The 24,000-nt window shown below is 45.5% G+C and overlaps 1 pseudogene; it reads right to left on the bottom strand.

Annotated features, from left to right (window-relative positions):
• The window catches only part of LOC106573090 (collagen alpha-1(XIV) chain-like), a 263,151-nt pseudogene that overhangs the window by 119,414 nt on the left and 119,737 nt on the right, over window positions 1-24,000 (bottom strand).

Genomic DNA, 24,000 nt, shown 5'->3' with positions numbered 1-24,000 from the left:
AGTCCTTATATCTGATATCTGATACAGAGTAATGGGAAGTCCTGATATCTGATACCTAATGCAGGGTAATGGGAAGTCCTGATATCTGATGCAGGGTAATGGGAAGTCCTGATATCTGATACCTAATGCAGGGTAATGGGAAGTCCTGATATCTGATACCTAATGCAGGGTAATGGGAAGTCCTGATACCTGATGCAGTGTAATGGGAAGTCCTGATATCTGATGCAGGGTAATGGGAAGTCCTGATATCTGATACCTAATGCAGGGTAATGGGAAGTCCTGATATCTGATGCAGGGTAATGGGAAGTCCTGATATCTGATACCTAATGCAGGGTAATGGGAAGTCCTGATATCTGATACCTAATGCAGAGTAATGGGAAGTCCTGATATCTGATGCAGGGTAATGGGAAGTCCTGATATCTGATGCAGGGTAATGGGAAGTCCTGATATCTGATACCTAATGCAGGGTAATGGGAAGTCCTGATACCTGATGCAGTGTAATGGGAAGTCCTGATACCTGATGCAGGGTAATGGGAAGTCCTTATATCTGATATCTGATACAGAGTAATGGGAAGTCCTGTTACCTTATGCAGGGTAATGAGAAGTCCTGATATCTGATGTAGGGTAATGGGAAGTCCTGATACCTGATGCAGAGTAATGGGAAGTCCTGATACCTGATGCAGGGTAATGGGAAGTCCTGATACCTGATGCAGGGTAATGGAAAGTCCTGATACCTGATGCAGAGTAATGGGAAGTCCTGATACCTGATGCAGGGTAATGGGAAGTCCTGATATCTGATGCAGAGTAATGGGAAGTCCTGATACCTGATGCAGGGTAATGGGAAGTCCTGATATCTGATGCAGAGTAATGGGAAGTCCTGATATCTGATGCAGAGTAATGGGAAGTCCTGATATCTGATACCTGATGCAGAGTAATGGGAAGTCCTGATACCTGATGCAGAGTAATGGGAAGTCCTGATATCTGATATCTGATGCAGAGTAATGGGAAGTCCTGAGATACCTGATGCAGAGTAATGGGAAGTCCTGATATCTGATATCTAATATAAAGTAATGGGAAGTCCTGATATCTGATGCAGTGTAATGGGAAGTCCTGATATGTGATACCTGATGCAGAGTAATGGGAAGTCCTGATACCTGATGCAGAGTAATGGGAAGTCCTGATATCTGATACAGAGTAATGGGAAGTCCTGATACCTGATGCAGAGTAATGGGAAGTCCTGATATCTGATGCAGTGTAATGGGAAGTCCTGATATCTGATACCTGATGCAGAGTAATGGGAAGTCCTGATATCTGATGCAGAGTAATGGGAAGTCCTGATATCTGATACCTGATGCAGAGTAATGGGAAGTCCTGATATCTGATACAGAGTAATGGGAAGTCCTGATATCTGATACAGAGTAATGGGAAGTTCTGATATCTGATACAGAGTAATGGGAAGTCCTGATATGTGATACCTGATGCAGAGTAATGGGAAGTCCTGATATCTGATACCTGATGCAGAGTAATGGGAAGTTCATTTGGCTGGCTTATTTTACCTTCACACAACAAATGCCATAATGGCCCTTCTGATGACATTATATACTATATACATGATCAAGTATGTGACTGAGTGATGTTTGGATATGGGCCGTGGTGTTTGCAGGTCACCCTGAAGACATAATTTAGAGGTGCTGAGTCCCTCCAGTGCAAGAACACAATCCCCTCTGAACATGATGAAAGTAGAAGTCTAAACTAAATATTATCCTCAGCAGGAGTAGAGGTACATCTGTCAACACACACACACACACACACACACACACACACACACACACACACACACACACACACACACACACACACACACACACACACACACACACACACACACACACACACACACACACACACACACACACACACACACACACACACACAAATCATCACCACCAAGTGATTTTCATTGGCCAAACTTTGTATTGTTTGAGGGACCTTGAAAATAACTGGCTGCTATTTCAAAGAGCTCTGGTGTTTGTCTCCGGCTAGCAAGCGGGGTTGACCCTTCCTTGACATTTTGAAGTACAAGTCTCCTACTAGCTACTGGGGTTGACCCTCCCTTGGCGTTTTAAAGTACAGCTCTCCTGCTAACGACTGGGTTTCACCCTCCCTTGGCGTTTTGAAGTACAAGTTTCCCATAGAGGATGAGGAAGGCCCCTCTAGGAAGAGGACAAGGACAGTTCAGGAACAACCTCTTCCTCCAGGCATAGGCACATCTGTATATCTGAAAGGATTGGATGGGTATAAGCGATTCTGTATAGCAAAACTGCCACCTGACCTATCAGAGGGAAACTTCCACCTGACCTATCAGAGGGAAACTTCCACCTGACCAATCAGAGAAAAACCTCCGCCTAACCAGAGGGAAACTCCCACCTGACCTATCAGAGGGAAACTTCCACCTGACCTATCAGAGGGAAACTTCCACCTGACCTATCAGAGGGAAACTTCCACCTGACCTATCAGAGGGAAACTTCCACCTAACAGAGGAAAAATCCCCCCTGACCTATCAGAGGGAAACTTCCACCTAACAGAGGAAAAATCCCCCCTGACCTATCAGAGGGAAACTTCCACCTAACAGAGGAAAAATCCCCCCTGACCTATCAGAGGGAAACTTACAACTAACAGAGGAAAAATCCCCCCTGACCTATCAGAGGGAAACTTACAACTAACAGAGGAAAAATCCCCCCTGACCTATCAGAGGGAAACTTACAACTAACAGAGGAAAATCCCCCCTGACCTATCAGAGGGAAACTTACAACTAACAGAGGAAAAATCCCCCTGACCTATCAGAGGGAAACTTACAACTAACAGAGGAAAAATCCCCCCTGACCTATCAGAGGGAAACTTACAACTAACAGAGGAAAAATCCCCCCTGACCTATCAGAGGGAAACTTCCTCCTGACCTATCAGAGGGAAACTTCCACCTGACCTATCAGAGGGAAACTTCCACCTAATCTATCAGAGGGAAGCTTCCGCCTAACCTATCAGAGGGAAGCTTCCGCCTAACCTATCATTTGGGGAAGCTGTTGGAGTATATTCCAGGAATAATATGCCAAGAGTGGACACTGGAGGAGAGAGGTGGAGCTCAGTGAGCTCAGTGTGGACCCTAGCTGATCTTCTACCTCTCATCGCCATGACAACCACACTGACAAAACACAGAACCTAGTAGAACCTACTTGGTGGGTTGTGAGACCAGGGCGTCTTTGTGCAGTCTGTAGCAGGGGAAGCTGTTGAAGGAGCCTGGTTCCAGGGACACTCCCTCTACGTTACTGTACTCCTTCTCTACCAGGCCAAACATGTCCATCATCCTGAAGCCTAAGGAGGGAAGGAGCAGAGCACACATCTATGCTATAACCACTCCATAGAGAACCATAGAGAACAACAGAGAATCATAGAAAACAACAGAGAAATCAGAGAACAACAGAGAACAACAGAGAACAACAGAGAATCATAGAGAACAACAGAGAAATCAGAGAACAACAGAGAACAACAGAGAACAACAGAGAATCATAGAGAACAACAGAGAAATCAGAGAACAACAGAGAACAACAGAGAACAACAGAGAATCATAGAGAACAACAGAGAAATCAGAGAACAACAGAGAACAACAGAGAACAACAGAGAATCATAGAGAACAACAGAGAAATCAGAGAACAACAGAGAACAACAGAGAACAACAGAGAATCATAGAGAACAACAGAGAAATCAGAGAACAACAGAGAACAACAGAGAATCATAGAGAACAACAGAGAATCATAGAGAACAACAGAGAAATCAGAGAACAACAGAGAAATCAGAGAACAACAGAGAACAACAGAGAATCATAGAGAACAACAGATAACCATAGAGAACCATTGAGAACCATAGAGAACCATAGAGAACAACAGAGAATCATAAAGAACCATAGAGAACCATTGAGAACTATTGAGAACCATAGAGAACCATAGAGAACAATAGAGAACAATAGAGAACCATAGAGAATAACAGAGAACCATAGAGAACCATAGAGAACAACAGAGAATCATAGAGAACCATAGAGAATCATAGAGAACCATTGAGAACCATAGAGAACCATAGAGAACCATTGAGAACCATAGAGAACCATAGAGAACCATTGAGAACCATAGAGATACTAGAATACTAGAATAAAATGGTACACATTTTATCTTCAAGCAACAAAATGTGCCATGGTAGTAAATAGTGTTTAGGTGCTGGATATATACATAGTAATAATCATGTCATTCTGTCAACCACTCTCCCTCTGGATAGTATTTCCTATTCCCCACCCGGCGAAGGAAAGGCGCCCTGTGTAAAAAATCCTAGGAGAAACAGTGACATTCACTCTGAATAACCTAAAATGATGAATTCCATATTGGTCTTTCACAGTCAGGCCAACCCAAGCTGTACTGTTCATATTGGTCTTTCACAGTCAGGCCAACCCAAGCTGTACTGTTCATATTGGTCTTTCACAGTCAGGCCAACCCAAGCTGTACTGTTCATATTGGTCTTTCACAGTCAGGCCAACCCAAGCTGTACTGTTCATATTGGTCTTTCACAGTCAGGCCAACCCAAGCTGTACTGTTCATATTGGTCTTTCACAGTCAGGCCAACCCAAGCTGTACTGTTCATATTGGTCTTTCACAGTCAGGCCAACCCAAGCTGTACTGTTCGTATTGGTCTTTCACAGTCAGGCCAACCCAAGCTGTACTGTTCATATTGGTCTTTCACAGTCAGGCCAACCCAAGCTGTACTGTTCATATTGGTCTTTCACAGTCAGGCCAACCCAAGCTGTACTGTTCATATTGGTCTTTCACAGTCAGGCCAACCCAAGCTGTACTGTTCATATTGGTCTTTCACAGTCAGGCCAACCCAAGCTGTACTGTTCATATTGGTCTTTCACAGTCAGGCCAACCCAAGCTGTACTGTTCATATTGGTCTTTCACAGTCAGGCCAACCAAAGCTGTACTGTTCATATTGGTCTTTCACAGTCAGGCCAACCCAAGCTGTACTGTTCATATTGGTCTTTCAGTCAGGCCAACCCAAGCTGTACTGTTCATGTTGGTCTTTCAGTCAGGCCAACCCAAGCTGTACTGTTCATATTGGTCTTTCAGTCAGGCCAACCCAAGCTGTACTGTTCATATTGGTCTTTCACAGTCGGGCCAACCCAAGCTGTACTGTTCATATTGGTCTTTCAGTCAGGCCAACCCAAGCTGTACTGTTCATATTGGTCTTTCAGTCAGGCCAACCCAAGCTGTACTGTTCATATTGGTCTTTCACAGTCGGGCCAACCCAAGCTGTACTGTTCATATTGGTCTTTCAGTCAGGCCAACCCAAGCTGTACTGTTCATATTGGTCTTTCACAGTCAGGCCAACCCAAGCTGTACTGTTCATATTGGTCTTTCAGTCAGGCCAACCCAAGCTGTACTGTTCATATTGGTCTTTCAGTCAGGCCAACCCAAGCTGTACTGTTCATATTGGTCTTTCAGTCAGGCCAACCCAAGCTGTACTGTTCATATTGGTCTTTCACAGTCAGGCCAACCCAAGCTGTACTGTTCATATTGGTCTTTCACAGTCAGGCCAACCCAAGCTGTACTGTTCATATTGGTCTTTCACAGTCAGGCCAACCCAAGCTGTACTGTTCATATTGGTCTTTCACAGTCAGGCCAACCCAAGCTGTACTGTTCATATTGGTCTTTCAGTCAGGCCAACCCAAGCTGTACTGTTCATATTGGTCTTTCACAGTCAGGCCAACCCAAGCTGTACTGTTCATATTGGTCTTTCACAGTCGGGCCAACCCAAGCTGTACTGTTCATATTGGTCTTTCACAGTCGGGCCAACCCAAGCTGTACTGTTCATATTGGTCTTTCACAGTCGGGCCAACCCAAGCTGTACTGTTCATATTGGTCTTTCACAGTCGGGCCAACCCAAGCTGTACTGTTCATATTGGTCTTTCACAGTCGGGCCAACCCAAGCTGTACTGTTCATATTGGTCTTTCACAGTCAGGCCAACCCAAGCTGTACTGTTCATATTGGTCTTTCACAGTCAGGCCAACCCAAGCTGTACTGTTCATATTGGTCTTTCACAGTCAGGCCAACCCAAGCTGTACTGTTCATATTGGTCTTTCACAGTCAGGCCAACCCAAGCTGTACTGTTCATATTGGTCTTTCACAGTCAGGCCAACCCAAGCTGTACTGTTCATATTGGTCTTTCACAGTCGGGCCAACCCAAGCTGTACTGTTCATATTGGTCTTTCACAGTCGGGCCAACCCAAGCTGTACTGTTCATATTGGTCTTTCACAGTCAGGCCAACCCAAGCTGTACTGTTCATATTGGTCTTTCAGTCAGGCCAACCCAAGCTGTACTGTTCATATTGGTCTTTCAGTCAGGCCAACCCAAGCTGTACTGTTCATATTGGTCTTTCACAGTCAGGCCAACCCAAGCTGTACTGTTCATATTGGTCTTTCACAGTCAGGCCAACCCAAGCTGCACTGTTCATATTGGTCTTTCAGTCAGGCCAACCCAAGCTGTACTGTTCATATTGGTCTTTCACAGTCAGGCCAACCCAAGCTGTACTGTTCATATTGGTCTTTCAGTCAGGCCAACCCAAGCTGTACTGTTCATATTGGTCTTTCACAGTCGGGCCAACCCAAGCTGTACTGTTCATATTGGTCTTTCACAGTCGGGCCAACCCAAGCTGTACTGTTCATATTGGTCTTTCACAGTCAGGCCAACCCAAGCTGTACTGTTCATATTGGTCTTTCAGTCAGGCCAACCCAAGCTGTACTGTTCATATTGGTCTTTCACAGTCAGGCCAACCCAAGCTGTACTGTTCATATTGGTCTTTCAGTCAGGCCAACCCAAGCTGTACTGTTCATATTGGTCTTTCACAGTCAGGCCAACCCAAGCTGTACTGTTCATATTGGTCTTTCAGTCAGGCCAACCCAAGCTGTACTGTTCATATTGGTCTTTCACAGTCAGGCCAACCCAAGCTGTACTGTTCATATTGGTCTTTCAGTCAGGCCAACCCAAGCTGTACTGTTCATATTGGTCTTTCACAGTCAGGCCAACCCAAGCTGTACTGTTCATATTGGTCTTTCACAGTCAGGCCAACCCAAGCTGTACTGTTCATATTGGTCTTTCACAGTCGGGCCAACCCAAGCTGTACTGTTCATATTGGTCTTTCAGTCAGGCCAACCCAAGCTGTACTGTTCATATTGGTCTTTCACAGTCAGGCCAACCCAAGCTGTACTGTTCATATTGGTCTTTCAGTCAGGCCAACCCAAGCTGTACTGTTCAGTAGGCTAATCGTAGGTCTACTATTGAAACAGATAAATGAGGCTGTCAACTGAGTCAGGAATTCACAGGTTTCAGATCTTTTTTTTCTCCTTCAGGTTTTCGCTCTTAAAGTCACACTTTCTTAATATAAAAACAACAGAATTGGATGTTCTAAGCCCATAACAATGCTTAAACCACATCAGGAGATCGCTTTTGAGGTCTGAGAAAAATGTGTATTTCTTCAGCACATGAGATGGGTGTTTGCCAAACAAATGGCCACTGGATTGATGTAAATAATCCTGATATCATTCTGCCAGGTAGACATAGGCTGCTTTGTAGCAGGTAACATTTCATTGAGATGGTTTTTGGCAAAGCCTTACCATCTATCAGAAGATGGTTAGGCCTGTCATTAGCGTCGCTATATTTCTCCTGTTCCTTAACTGTTTAAAACTGGACCTTTTACTTCATATCATGAGGCATGTCTTGCCTCCCTTTAAAGCAGCTTAAAGCCTAAAATAGGAAGAAATTTAAGTTGATCAACATTTGAAGCTAAACATTCTGATGTGTTCCATCAGCCTTATTGATACGGCGTATACCTCCACTACACTACTATGATACGCATCGTAGGGATTAACAAGTGAGTATACACAATGCCCAGTGTAAAATACGGTGGTACACGGCGTATACCTCCACTACACTACTATGATACGCATCGTAGGGATTAACAAGTGAGTATACACAATGCCCAGTGTAAAATACGGTGGTGGTACACGACGTATACCTCCACTACACCCTGGACTGTATGTAACTTTATCTGACTGGATTTGAACTAGAATCACATGGCAGACTACATGCTGCTCCTGACAATAGCCAGGGACACTGAGTCTCTCCTGTGAATGACTAAGTGGGATCAGACAATCAATATTGACTGTAGATTGAGAGGGGTTTATCTCAATGTGGATACACATTCTATGACTATAAAGCAGTAACAAGCTGTATGTGTTTTACATAGTTTACCTGCCATAGTGTTGCCACTCATCAGAACCGATGGACAAGCTAAAACAAGATGGAGGAAAGGGTTAGTTAAATAATGACTAGGATATGAATCACTGTCATTTCATCATGAATCAAGATCCTCTTATTAAGACTGATTTAAATGTGGATGAATCCTCTGCTTTGTAATAATAACTATTCCATTAAACCACATGACCAACCTACCATCTGTCTCTATTCTACAGTAGATTATATCAGTTCTGGAAACCACATGACCAACCTACCATCTGTCTCTATTCTACAGTAGATTATATCAGTTCTGGAAACCACATGACCAACCTACCATCTGTCTCTATTCTACAGTAGATTATATCAGTTCTGGAAACCACATGACCAACCTACCATCTGTCTCTATTCTACAGTAGATTATATCAGTTCTGGAACATTCTTCCAATGGCAGCTACTTCAGTTCTGGCAGTACTTACTGGCAGTGGCAGCCTCACACACAAAAGTGATCAGCTGCTCCTCAATTTTTTTGACAGCGTCCAAATCGTCCACAAAGAAGACGTGTCTGTCGCTGGGTTTGCTGGCGATGTTCACCAACTCTCCGTAGTCCGCATCAGCAAAGCCAATGGCAAAGATGATGTAGCCTTCAAAGACATCCATTGTTAAGATTTTAAAACAATATTTTGTTTTTCTTCAGCAATAAAGCAAAACAATTCCAAGGAAACTATTTGATTGGCCTATCTTACCACTCTCTGACTTGCTAAGTGACCCTCCTACCACTAACATATTTCTCTCTAAGTTTTGTTTTGGTATGATAGCCATGAATAGTTCTGATACAACAATATAATACAATGGAATAGTGTACTGTCCTCAGAGGAAGAAACATGGGTTTTATCCAAAATAACACCCTATTCCCACACTACTTTTGGCCAGAGTAGTGCACTATACAGTACAGAGAATAGGGCACTATTTGGGACTCACACTATGCCACTCACCTTCCATCTGCATCTCCTTGGAGACCTTGTTGACGTCGTCTTGGGAACGGCCATCGGTGAGGACCACCAGAACCTTAGGAACCCCCCTCCTCACTCCTCCCTCTGAGGTGAAGATAGATTCCTTCACATGCTTAATGGCCCGGCCTGGATGGATAGGGACAGAGTTATATTTCTATGGATAGGAATGACACAGATCATATCTACACATCACAGTCTGTTGTTAATGTATGGATGACTATCAGACCATATCTACAGTCTGTTGTTAATGTATGGATGAATATCAGACCATATCTATACAGCCTGTTGTTAATGTATGGATGAATATATATATATACAGCCTGTTGTTAATGTATGGATGACTATCAGACCATATCTATACAGCCTGTTGTTAATGTATGGATGACTATCAGACCATATCTATACAGCCTGTTGTTAATGTGTGGATGACTATCAGACCATATCTATACAGCCTGTTGTTAATGTATGGATGAATATATCTATACAGCCTGTTGTTAATGTATGGATGACTATCAGACCATATCTATACAGCCTGTTGTTAATGTATGGATGAATATATCTATACAGCCTGTTGTTAATGTATGGATGACTATCAGACCATATCTATACAGCCTGTTATTAATGTATGGATGAATATATCTATACAGCCTGTTGTTAATGTATGGATGAATATATCTATACAGCCTGTTGATAATGTGTGGATGACTATATCTATACAGCCTGTTGTTAATGTATGGATGACTATATCTACACAGCCTGTTGTTAATGTGTGGATGACTATCAGACCATATCTATACTGCCTGTTGTTAATGTATGGATGAATATATCTATACAGCCTGTTGTTCATGTATGGATGAATATATCTATACAGCCTGTTGTTCATGTATGGATGACTATCAGACCATATCTATACAGCCTGTTGTTAATGTATGGATGACTATCAGACCATATCTATACAGCCTGTTGTTAATGTATGGATGAATATCAGACCATATCTATACAGCCTGTTGTTAATGTATGGATGACTATCAGACCATATCTATACAGCCTGTTGTTAATGTATGGATGAATATATCTATACAGCCTGTTGTTAATGTATGGATGACTATCAGACCATATATGTGGATGGATAGGGAAGACAGGCACATCAGGGGCAATAAATAATAATAATAACATGAATAATACTAGTATGAATAACAATAATAATAACAATAATAATAACATGAATAATAACATGAATAATAATATAATTAATAATAATAATAACAATAATAATAATATTATTAATAATAGTAACAATAACATGAATAATAATACCACTAATATTAGTATGAATAACAATACTAATAACAATAATAATAATAGTATTAATATTAGTAATAATAACATTAATAATACAAATACAAATAATAACCATAAATAATAATATTAATAATAACAATAATAATAATAGCAATAATAGTAGTAATAATAATAATAGTATTAATAATAACAATACTAATAGTAATAATAATGACAATAATAATAACAATACTAATGATAGTAATAATAATAACAACAATAATAATATAACAATACTAGTAATAATAATAATAATAATAACAATAATAATAATAGTTATAATAATAATAATAGTAACAATAATAACATGAATAATAATAATAATATATCTATCATAACTCATCTAGCTAGACTGTTTAATGAATGGCTGTCAGGGGTAGACAACCCTGTTCCTGGAGTGCCGCAACTAAGCATCACACCTGACTAACTGAGCTAATTGATCAGCCTAAATTCAACACACCTGGTCTTCCTGGTTGGTTAAATCCCAAACCTGCGGCCCTCCAGGACCAGGGCTGCCTGCCACTGATTTATTGCATTCAGGAGATGCTAATAGAGGAAATGTGAAACTCTGATAGGACACATTAAACAAAGAGGAGCCTGTCTTATCTATTGTAAGTCATAAACCTTGACAGAGACAAAAATCGCCCTAGATCATTAGCCCTATTGTGGGCATCGGAGCGGTCCGTAGAGAGGACGAACAGAGCAGAAGCAGGTGGGGATCATTGCAAGTTCTTTTTCTTTACCAATGTGCATGTCTAATATCTCTCTGATGTCTAAGGTCATTCCGTAATAGCAGCTTTTTAAAACAGCCTCCCTGGGATGTTTCTGAATAAAATATGTCTTGCATGGCTGAGCATGACTGAGGCACTACCAGGGTACTTTGTAACATCTAATTTGGAGACAGAGGCTGGCTGAGCAGCTTGCTGGACGGCCATCCATCCATCCCTCTCCCTCCCTCTCCCTCTCCCTCTCCTTCTCTCTTTCTCCCTTCCTCCCTCTCTTTCTCCTGCTCTCTCCCTCCATCTCTTTCTCCCTTTCCCTCTCTAACTCCCTTTTAACTCCCCCTCCTCTCTCTCTCCCCTTCTCTCTCTCTCCATCCCTCTTTCTCTCAGCTGTCTCTGTGAGCTTTATTAAAGTGCCTTTCAGTGAAGATGAATGACAGGCAGAGCTAGTGAACATCAGTCTTGTACCAGGGAGAGTTATGTCTGTTTCAGCATGGTATTATATTAAACAGAGGTCAAATTGGAATCACAATATCCATCCAGCCAGGCATGAAGACATGCTGGCCTCTATCACTGTGGAGAGTGTTGTGGAAGACTGTGTGTGTGTGTTTGTTTGTGTGTGCGGCTGCCAGGGTCCTGAGTGGAATATCACACCATCAATCAAATACTGTCCATCTCAGACGTGTGTGAAATGTGTTTCTTGTACATAAATCCTCAGGCTCATTCCTGGCCGTCAGTTTCCTTTCTTTGCCTCCAAACTTACAACAAGATCTTAACAACAGGTTCCCAGAAATAATCCTTGTCAACCAAGACCTGAAAGACCTCGTCAACAGCAACAACGATACATTGGGCTGCAGCTAGAAACACAAAGAAAACACATCTATTCTAGGTAACTAGGTGAAGGCTAGCCTAAGTTCCAGACCTGTTTGTGCTGTTTTGGCAACTCCATTACTGTCATTGTCATGTTTGGCGTGGCGTGACAATAACAGCAATAGAGTTGGCAAGACAGCACAAACAAATCTGGGTGAAGGCTCCACTGCAATACCTTCTTTGTGATATTAAACCTCCGACTCAGACTGGATGTGATTGGTGGTTAAAAAAAGAAGGAATGAGGCCAGGCCAATCATGTTGCTGTTAGAATCCCCTCAGTACAGTATGAATACTATATGGAACACAGAGGGATCAGTCCTAATACCAGCAGCTACTGGAAATCAATCATCTCAAGCTCCAAATGGAAAGACAATCAGGCTAAAGTCTTAATGAAGAAATGCATAGCGAACATAGTCAAATCCCATGCAGGCAGATCGTATGTGTGTGTGTGTGTGTGTGTGTGTGTGTGTGTGTGTGTGTGTGTGTGTGTGTGTGTGTGTGTGTGTGTGTGTGTGTGTGTGTGTGTGTGTGTGTGTGTGTGTGTGTGTGTGTGTGTGTGTGTGTGTGTGTGTGTGTGGTAGTGTAGACATATACAGAACACCAAAGGGTCACATCTAAAGCTCTACCACCAGACTAAGTCCCTGAGAGGGGCCTCCGCTTACATCTCTAGAGAGAGAGAGAGAGAGAGAGAGAGAGAGAGAGGCCTCCGCTTACATCTCTAGAGAGAGAGAGAGAGAGAGGCCTCCGCTTACATCTCTAGAGAGAGAGAGAGAGAGAGAGAGAGAGAGAGAGAGCGAGAGAGAGAGAGAGCGAGAGAGAGAGAGAGGCCTCCGCTTACATCTCTAGAGAGAGAGAGAGAGAGCGAGAGAGAGAACGAGAGAGAGAGAGAGGCCTCAGCTTGCATCTCTAAAGTGAGAGAGAGAGAAAGTGGAGAGAGAGAGAGAGAGAGAGAGAGAGGCCTCTGCTTACATCTCTAGAGAGAGAGAGAGAGAGAGAGAGAGAGAGAGAGAGAGACAGAGGCCTCCGCTTACATCTCTAGAGAGAGAGAGAGAGAGAGAGAGAGGCCTCCGCTTACATCTCTAGAGAGAGAGAGAGAGAGAGAGAGAGAGGGAGAGAGAGAGGGAGAGAGAGAGAGAGGCCTCCGCTTACATCTCTAGAGAGAGAGAGAGAGAGAGAGAGAGAGAGAGAGAGACAGAGAGAGAGGGGCCTCCGCTTACATCTCTAGAGATAGAGAGAGAGAGAGAGAGAGAGAGAGAGAGAGAGAGGCCTCAGCTTGCATCTCTAGCCAGAGAAAACATGTCCTCTGTGGGTAGCTCTGGTAGTCCCTTCCCCCCTGGGGTAGAGCAGAGAAGCTGTATGTGTAGACAAGGTGTTTCATTTCTAACACTGCTGCCAGGATTAGTCTACAAACCTGCTGGGCAAATATTGTACGGGACAGGAGCAATATGCACAAAAATAAATTCCCAACTGCATAGAATCTCTCTCTTCCTTAGTCACACACTTTGTTGTTAGACTTGCGGTAGAGTTTCAGCAATACTATTACACAGTGTAGATTCCTTCAGAGACATCAAGGGCAGAAACTGAGCTCAAGTGTGAAATTCCTTCTTTCTCCACAAAGGAAGAGGCTGCCAGCAAGTCTTGTTTGCACTGAAAGCACCTGTTTCCACCTCCTAAATCAGGGGAATAAGGAACAGAGCTCGCTGGGACCGACGACCATACAAGCCAGGCCATTCTGCTTCTCCCATAGCAGTCAGGGTAAATGGGACGGTGTGTGTGTGTGTGTGTGTGTGTGTGTGTGTGTGTGTGTGTGTGTGTGTGTGTGTGTGTGTGTGTGTGTGTGTGTGTGTGCAGAAGGCTTTAGTACATACCTGTCTTGGTGTTCCCTCCCTTGTATGTGATTCGCCTGATGGCGTCGAGCAGCGTTTCCTTGTTAGCGTATGAGTTCAGCTTGAACTCAGTCCTGGCATCATCACTGAACTGTGCTATAGCAACCTGTCAGTAAGAGGGAGAGAGAGAGGGAGAGAGAGAGAGAGAGAGAGAGAGAGAGAGGAGAGAGAGAGAGAGAGAGAGAGAGAGAGAGAGAGAGAGAGAGAGAGAGAGAGAGAGAGAGAGAGGGAGAGAGAGAGAGAGAGAGAGAGAGAGGAGAGAGAGGGAGAGAGAGAGAGAGAGAGAGAGAGAGAGGAGAGAGAGAGAGAGAGAGAGAGAGAGAGAGAGAGAGAGAGAGAGAGAGAGAGAGAGAGAGAGAGAGGGAGAGAGAGAGAGAGAGAGAGGAGAGAGAGAGAGAGAGAGAGAGAGAGAGAGAGAGAGAGAGAGAGAGAGAGAGAGAGAGAGAGAGAGAGAGAGGTGTAAAAGCCTTCATCACACCCAGAGATAATTCTAACAGTGTTTTGGCCTGGGGGGGGTTTAGGGGTTGTTTATAATTTGGAATGTTGAACATGAATCTGTTCTAAAAATTTAGAAAATAACTATACAGAACAAAAATATAAATGCAACATGCATCAATTTCAAAGATTTTACTGAGTTACAGTTCATATGAGGAAATCAGTCAATTGAAATAAATTCATTAGGCCCTTATCTATGGATTTCACATGACGGGGTCACAGATACCATAAAAAAATGGGCCTCACAATGGTCCTCAGGAGGTCGTCACGGTATCTCTGTTCATTCAAACAGGCATCGATAAAATGCAATTGTGTTTGTTGTCCGTAGCTTATGCCTGCCCATACCATAACCCCACCATCACCATGGGGCACTCTGTTCACAACGGAGACATCAGCAAACCACTCGACCACACGACGCCATACACGTGGTCTGCGGTTGTGAGGCCGGTTGGATGTCCTGCCAAATTCTCTAAAATGACATTGGAGGCGGTTTATGGTAGGAAATGAACATTCAATTCTCTGGCAACAGCTCTGGTGGACATTCCTGCAGTCAGCGTGCCAATTGCACACTCCTTCAAAACTTGAGACATCTGTGGCATTGTCTTGTGTGACAAAAATTCACATTTTAGAGTGGTCTTTTATTGTCCCCAGCACAAGGTGCACCTGTGTAATGATCATGCTGTTAAATCAGCTTCTTGATATGCCACAACTGTCAGGTGGCTGGATTATCTTGGCAAAGGTGAAACGCTCACTAACAGGGATGTAAACACATTTGTTCACAACGTTTTAGAGAAATAAGCTTTTTGTGCATATGGAACATTTCTGGGATCTTCTATTTCAGCTCATGAAACATGGGACCAACACTTTACATGTTGAGTTTAAATTTTGTTCAGTGTAAGTTGCCAATAAAGAATCCAGAACTTATAGTCGCATACTGGATGCACGCTTTCATTGGCATCTTAGCAACTATTTTGCAACATGTTTAGAACAGATGTCTCTGTTACTCACTGTCCTTATGTCCCCTTAGGAATCTATCCCTGTCCCTCCTCTTCCCTCAATGTCCCGCTTCCCTTCTCACTGTCCTTATGTCCCCTTAGGAATCTATCCCTGTCCCTCCTCTTCCCTCAATGTCCCGCTTCCCTTCTCACTCTCCTTATGTCCCCTTAGGAATCTATCCCTGTCCCTCCTCTTCCCTCAATGTCCCGCTTCCCTTCTCACTGTCCTTATGTCCCCTTAGGAATCTATCCCTGTCCCTCCTCTTCCCTCAATGTCCCGCTTCCCTTCTCACTGTCCTTATGTCCCCTTAGGAATCTATCCCTGTCCCTCCTCTTCCTTCAATGTCCCGCTTCCCTTCTCACTGTCCTTATGTCCCCTTAGGAATCTATCCCTGTCCCTCCTCTTCCTTCAATGTCCCGCTTCCCTTCTCACTGTCCTTATGTCCCCTTAGGAATCTATCCCTGTCCCTCCTCTTCCCTCAATGTCCCGCTTCCCTTCTCACTGTCCTTATGTCCCCTTAGGAATCTATCCCTGTCCCTCCTCTTCCCTCAATGTCCCGCTTCCCTTCTCACTCTCCTTATGTCTGTTTTTCTATTTGTCTGTCTGACAGCCTAACTACTGTAGCCAGGACCGTCTGCACCTCAGCTCAGATTCCTCCATTACCCATCAGCCCCTAATACAGTAGTAAGGGGATACGGAGGACTTTAGTAATGCAGCCTTGTGTCAATAACCCACCAATTCCTCAGTAATGGGCTGTGAACTGTCTGAAAGAGGGGGCTTGATAAAGATCTATGGGCCTCTGTTTGTAATGTCTAGACACCAGTCTATTCCAACATAATGGTCTCTCCCTTGGGACCTGGTTTAGATGTGGGTCTGTTTGTAATGTCTAGACACCAGTCTATTCCAACATAATGGTCTCTCCCTTGGGACCTGGTTTAGATGTGGCTCTGTTTGTAATGTCTAGACACCAGTCTATTCCAACATAATGGTCTCTCCCTTGGGACCTGGTTTAGATGTGGCTCTGTTTGTAATGTCTAGACACCAGTCTATTCCAACATAATGGTCTCTCCTTTGGGACCTGGTTTAGATGTGGGTCTGTTTGTAATGTCTAGACACCAGTCTATTCCAACATAATGGTCTCTCCCTTGGGACCTGGTTTAGATGTGGGTCTGTTTGTAATGTCTAGACACCAGTCTATTCCAACATAATGGTCTCTCCCTTGAGACCTGGTTTAGATGTGGCTCTGTTTGTAATGTCTAGACACCAGTCTATTCCAACATAATGGTCTCTCCCTTGGGACCTGGTTTAGATGTGGGTCTGTTTGTAATGTCTAGACACCAGTCTATTCCAACATAATGGTCTCTCCCTTGGGACCTGGTTTAGATGTGGCTCTGTTTGGTGATGTTGGCACAGGCTTTATCTAAACCTAAGTTCACCCTGACCCTTGACCCTAACCTCACCCTGGTCTGTGACCCTAACCTGTGACCCTAACCTCACCTTGACCTGTGAACCTAACCTCACCCTGACCTGTGACCCTAACCTCACCCTGACCTGTGAACCTAACCTCACCCTGACCTGTGAACCTAACCTCACCCTGACCTGTGACCCTAACATCACCCTGACCTGTGAACCTAACCTCACCCTGACCTGTGACCCTAACCTCACCCCTGACCTGTGAACCTAACCTCACCCCTGACCTGTGAACCTAACCTCACCCTGACCTGTGACCCTAACCTCACCCTGACCTGTGAACCTAACCTCACCCTGACCTGTGAACCTAACCTCACCCTGACCTGTGACCCTAACCTCACCCTGACCTGTGAACCTAACCTCACCCTGACCTGTGTGTACTGGACTAGACCAGCCATTGGTCTTTTAGACCAGCGAGTTGTCATTGGTCTTACCTGTGTGCCGTCAGGACCAATCAGATCCAGAGCTCCCATCGTACTGTACAGGAAGCGGATAATCTTCTGGAAGTTGTCGTCTCCGATGCTCCAAGAGCCGTCCACCAAGAAGACCAGGTCAGCTTTGGCTGCTTTACAGACTGGGGGAGGGGGGAGGGAGGGAGGGAGGGAGGGAGGCAGGGAGGGAGGGAGGGAGGGAGGCAGGGAGGGAGGGACGAGGGATGCAGGGGAGGGAGGGAGGCAGGGAGGGACGCAGGGGAGGGAAGGAAGGAGGGAGGGAGGGAGGGAGGGAGGGAGGCAGGCAGGCAGGGAGGGAGGGAGGGAGGGAGGGAGGGAGGGAGGGAGGGAGGGAGGGAGGAGGGAGGGAGGGAGGCAGGCAGGCAGGGGAGGGAGGGAGGCAGGGAGGGAGGGACGCAGGGATGCAGGGAGGGAGGGAGGCAGGGAGGGACGCAGGGAGGGAAGGAAGGAGGGAGGGAGGCAGGCAGGCAGGCAGGCAGGCAGGCAGGCAGGCAGGCAGGCAGGCAGGCAGGCAGGCAGGCAGGCAGGCAGGCAGGGAGGGAGGTAGGGAGGGAGGTAGGGAGGGAAGGAGGGAGGGATGCAGGGAGGGAAGGAGGGAGGGAGGGAGGGAGGGAGGGAGGGAGGCAGGCAGGCAGGCAGGCAGGCAGGCAGGCAGGCAGCCAGGCAGGCAGGCAGGCAGGCAGGCAGGCAGGCAGGGAGGGAGGGAGGGAGGGAGGGAGGGAGGGAGGGAGGGAGGGAGGGAGGGAGGGAGGGAGGGAGGGAGGGAGGGAGGGAGGGAGGGAGGGAGGGAGGGAGGGAGGGAGGGAGGGAGAGAGGGAAGGAAGGAAGGAAGGAGGGAAATGAGATATGGAACTAGGTTAGAGAAGAATTCCAAACACAGAAACAGAAGCCTCAACTCTTCAGTCTCAATACAACAGGCCAGCTGGTAAGCCTCAACTCTTCAGTCTCAATACAACAGGCCAGCTGGTAAGCCTCAACTCTTCAGTCTCAATACAACAGGCCAGCTGGTAAGCCTCAACTCTTCAGTCTCAATACAACAGGCCAGCTGGTAAGCCTCAACTCTTCAGTCACAATACAACAGGCCAGCTGGTAAGCCTCAACTCTTCAGTCTCAATACAACAGGCCAGCTGGTAAGCCGCAACTCTTCAGTCTCATTACAACAGGCCAGCTAGTAAGCCTCAACTATCCAGTCTCATTACAACAGGCCAGCTGGTAAGCCTCAACTCTTCAGTCTCAATACAACAGGCCAGCTGGTAAGCCTCAACACTTCAGTCTCAATACAACAGGCCAGCTGGTAAGCCTCAACTCTACAGTCTCAATACAACAGGCCAGCTGGTAAGCCTCAACACTTCAGTCTCAGTACAACAGGCCAGCTGGTAAGCCTCAACTCTTCAGTCTCAATACAACAGGCCAGCTGGTAAGCCTCAACCCTTCATTCTCATTACAACAGGCTAGCTGGTAAGTCTCAACTCTTTAGTCTCAATACAACAGGCCAGCTGGTAAGCCTCAACTCTTCAGTCTCAATACAACAGGCCAGCTGGTAAGCCTCAACTCTTCAGTCTCATTACAACAGGCCAGCTGGTAAGCCTCAACTCTTCAGTCTCAATACAACAGGCCAGCTGGTAAGCCTCAACTCTCCAGTCTCAATACAACAGGCCAGCTGGTAAGCCTCAACTCTTCAGTCTCAATACAACAGGCCAGCTGGTAAGCCTCAACTCTCCAGTCTCATTACAATAGGCCAGCTGGTAAGCCTCAACACTTCAGTCTCAGTACAACAGGCCAGCTGGTAATGCTCAACACTTCAGTCTCAGTACAACAGGCCAGCTGGTAAGCCTCAACTCTCCAGTCTCATTACAACAGGCCAGCTGGTAAGCCTCAACACTTCAGTCTCAGTACAACAGGCCAGCTGGTAAGCCTCAACTCTCCCGTCTCATTACAACAGGCCAGCTGGTAAGCCTCAACCCTTCAGTCTCATTACAACAGGCCAGCTGGTGGTGAGTGGTGATGAACTATCTAACTATCTGTCTCCTCCAGAAGCTTTATCTACTTCCTACTACACAGAGACAGATAAGATCTTTCTTCGTGCTAATTAAAGGTCCAAAGCAGCCATTTTTATCTCAATATATCTGTCTGAGTGGCGAGAGGAAAACTGAAAACTACAGTAGTTGTTATTGGCAGAGAGGTTTGGAACACTCTTTCTTATTGGTCTATTAACGATGTCACCAGGCAGGCTAAAACTCTATCCCACCAAAACAGGCTGTCTGTTCAAACAGCTCTTACACTAAAATGGCTTTATCATCATTTTCACAATTTCACAGTATTATTCCAACCTCATAGTGTGGAAATATATATAACAAACTGGAAAATCAAATTTTTGACTGCGCTGTGCCTTTAATATTCAGTTAGTGTATTCTCCAGCTATATACAGACTTCAGTCAAACTGGGAGAAGATCGGTCTCTCAGAATGTGAGGAACGGTTAGAGCTGGCCGGTCTCTCAGAATGTGAGGAACGGTTAGAGCTGGCCGGTCTCTCAGAATGTGAGGAACGGTTAGAGCTGGCCGGTCTCTCAGAATGTGAGGAACGGTTAGAGCTGGCCGGTCTCTCAGAATGTGAGGAACGGTTAGAGCTGGCCGGTCTCTCAGAATGTGAGGAACGGTTAGAGCTGGCCGGTCTCTCAGAATGTGAGGAACGGTTAGAGCTGGCCGGTCTCTCAGAATGTGAGGAACGGTTAGAGCTGGCCGGTCTCTCAGAATGTGAGGAACGGTTAGAGCTGGCCGGTCTCTCAGAATGTGAGGAACGGTTAGAGCTGGCCGGTCTCTCAGAATGTGAGGAACGGTTAGAGCTGGCCGGTCTCTCAGAATGTGAGGAACGGTTAGAGCTGGCCGGTTTCTCAGAATGTGAGGAACGGTTAGAGCTGGCCGGTCTCTCAGAATGTGAGGAACGGTTAGAGCTGGCCGGTCTCTCAGAATGTGAGGAACGGTTAGAGCTGGCCGGTCTCTCAGAATGTGAGGAACGGTTAGAGCTGGCCGGTCTCTCAGAATGTGAGGAACGGTTAGAGCTGGCCGGTCTCTCAGAATGTGAGGAACGGTTAGAGCTGGCCGGTCTCTCAGAATGTGAGGAACGGTTAGAGCTGGCCGGTCTCTCAGAATGTGAGGAACGGTTAGAGCTGGCCGGTCTCTCAGAATGTGAGGAACGGTTAGAGCTGGCCGGTCTCTCAGAATGTGAGGAACGGTTAGAGCTGGCCGGTCTCTCAGAATGTGAGGAACGGTTAGAGCTGGCCGGTCTCTCAGAATGTGAGGAACGGTTAGAGCTGGCCGGTCTCTCAGAATGTGAGGAACGGTTAGAGCTGGCCGGTCTCTCAGAATGTGAGGAACGGTTAGAGCTGGCCGGTCTCTCAGAATGTGAGGAACGGTTAGAGCTGGCCGGTCTCTCAGAATGTGAGGAACGGTTAGAGCTGGCCGGTCTCTCAGAATGTGAGGAACGGTTAGAGCTGGCCGGTCTCTCAGAATGTGAGGAACGGTTAGAGCTGGCCGGTCTCTCAGAATGTGAGGAACGGTTAGAGCTGGTCGGTCTCTCAGAATGTGAGGAACGGTTAGAGCTGGCCGGTCTCTCAGAATGTGAGGAACGGTTAGAGCTGGCCGGTCTCTCAGAATGTGAGGAACGGTTAGAGCTGGCCGGTCTCTCAGAATGTGAGGAACGGTTAGAGCTGGCCGGTCTCTCAGAATGTGAGGAACGGTTAGAGCTGGCCGGTCTCTCAGACAGTAAGCTGACGCTGATTTAGCCAGTTCTCTAATGCTAGGAAGAAGTATAGCTTGCCGGTCCTTGGCACAAGAAGGACCATAGCTTGTCGGTGCCTGGTACAAAGAAGGTTGAGAAACACTGGGCTACACTTTTAGACAAAAGGGTTCCAAAAGGGTTCTTTGGCTGTCCCCATTGGAGAACCTTTTTTGGTTCCAGGTAGAACCCTTTTTGGTTCCAGGTAGAACCCTCTGTGAAAAGGGTTCTACATTGAACCCAAAAGGGTTTTACCTGGAACCAAAAGGGTTTTACTTGGAACCAAAAGTGTTCTACCTGGAACCAAAAGGGTTTTACTTGGAACCAAAAAGGTTCTACCTGGAACCAAAACGGGTTCTTTGGAGACAGCCGAAGAACTCTTTTAGGATCAAAGATAGGTCATTTTTTCTAAGAGTGTAGAGGAATGGCAAGAGGAATGTCTGGCCTGGTTGATCTTTGTTTAAACAAGCCAGAGAGTTAGAATTATAACATTAAATTGACTGGTACAAACCTCTAGAGGTGGGACAAATGTGTTAAGTCTGAAGTGCTTAGAATTATAGCAGAGTTCTTAGAATAGTGGGAGAGATCTTAAGGGAAGGTTCTTATGGCAGGGTTCTAATCAAACCGGACAGGAAGTATCGACAGGATGGGAGGAAGGCTTGATACACAGCCAGGCAGCAGTGCACCATGGGGGGATAGAAGTGTGCAAGGCTCTTTCTCAATTTGTCTTTCATCGATTTAACCGATTCCTCCCACCCTCTATCCTCGCCTCATTCACAAAACGCATTGGAGAAGATCCAAGGTCCCGCCCATCGAACCTTCTCCTCCAATGCGATTGAGAAGAAGTTGAGTACTTCTGACTTCTACTATTATTAGGAGCTAGAGATAATATCCAAAATGCAATATTCAACTAATCCCCGCTGAAAAAACGACCTTGAGAACTTTGCTGTGAATACATTGATAAAAGCTAAAGATGTTTTCACTCTATTATGGTGCTGTAAAAACCACGTTCTTATTTCTCATTTATTTCAACCTGTGAAGAACTTATACTTATCACAAATCTGATGATTACAGTTCATTTAAAAATGGACCAGGACTTAAACCCCCAGGGGGCTGTCTGCCTATAATATTTGGTAGTGTGTATATGAAGGTCAGTAGAGGAGGGAGGAAGAAAAGCCTCAGCTAATGTAATAAGTAATGCATGCAGATGCTGTGTAAATATGTACAGACTGGAGCTGCTGCTTGTCTGAGCCGCACTGAAAATGTTTGATAAGATCCTGGATACTCCCCAAGAAAGAAGACTTAAAAAGCTGATAAGATACTGGATAATCCCCAAGAAAGAAGACTTAAAAAATGTATAAAATACTGGATACCCCTGAAGAAAGAAGACTTAAAAAGTTGATAAGATACTGGATACCCCCCAAGAAAGAAGACTTAAAAAGTTGATAAGATACTGGATACCCCCCAAGAAAGAAGACTTAAAGTTGATAAGATACTGGATACCCCCCAAGAAAGAAGACTTAAAAAGTTGATAAGATACTGGATACCCCTCAAGAAAGAAGACTTAAAGTTGATAAGATACTGGATACCCCTCAAGAAACAAGACTTAAAGTTGATAAGATACTGGATACCCCTCAAGAAAGAAGACTTAAAAAGTTGTATTTATCTCCAAAAACTCTTCCTCAGCTGAATAAATACCACCAAGTACCGGTACTTGTTTGGTGATTGTATAATGTGGTTCATCTGGTATAAAAGTTATATATATATTTTAATCTGTGGTACCTCAGTGTGCTGAAGTAAAGGTGAGCTGTCATCAGAGATGTAGTGTGGGTTTGAGAAAGGTCACACTATGGTGGGGACAGCAGGGGAGAGTGTGTGTGGCAGCTCTTCTCTCTTACCTTCCTTGGCGGGCGGTATGGTCGGTAGGGGGGGTGACGTGGGTGGTGGTGTCGGTGGCTGGGTGGGGACGGGGACTAGAATACACAGAGAGACAAGCACATAAATCATCACGGTACATCCATCATACCTCTCTATCCACACACACACACCTACCAGTGTCCACCTACCTCTCCCATGCTGTCCCTAAACAATGCCTCTCTTTTGGATAAGCCAGGGAGGTTTTTCTGTGGTGAGTGATAGCAGCAGTAGCAGCAGCTGCAGCAGCAGTGTAACCTCCTCCTGGGAGGAGAGCAGCTATCTGTATCCCTGGCAGCGAGTGAGCATCTCCTGTCCCTAAACAGACCAGTTCTCCCCACCTCATTGCCTTGCCAATGGCCTGCATCATTAGCCTACTATTGTTGCTTCTAAGTGACAGTCGTGCTGCAGGGGCTGACGACGTGTCCTAAATGACACCCTATCCCCCTTGTAAATGTAGGGAATAGGCTACCATTTGGGATGCAACCTAAAGGGAGGTGAAATGAGTTGTGGCTGGTGCTCAGCCCACAGGCAGAGAGCAGCTCTGGGGGGAAGGTTTCATTTACCAGACAAAAGGAGAGAAAGCATGCCTTGTCTTCACTGAGCTGAGCTGATCTATAGGCCAGTCAGTCGTAAGCCACAACAGCCATCCAAGGTAATTGGGGGGGGGCTGGAGGCCTGCTCTGTGGCCTGGAGCAACACTGGAATGATTGGTTCTATGGTTTCTCACTGCTCTT

The sequence above is a fragment of the Salmo salar genome, chromosome ssa02 (genome assembly GCF_905237065.1).
Source record: "Salmo salar chromosome ssa02, Ssal_v3.1, whole genome shotgun sequence".
Lineage (NCBI taxonomy): Eukaryota > Metazoa > Chordata > Actinopteri > Salmoniformes > Salmonidae > Salmo > Salmo salar.
The sequence above is the reverse complement of the archived record's forward strand: the minus strand, read 5'-3'. Positions and strand labels throughout refer to the sequence as shown.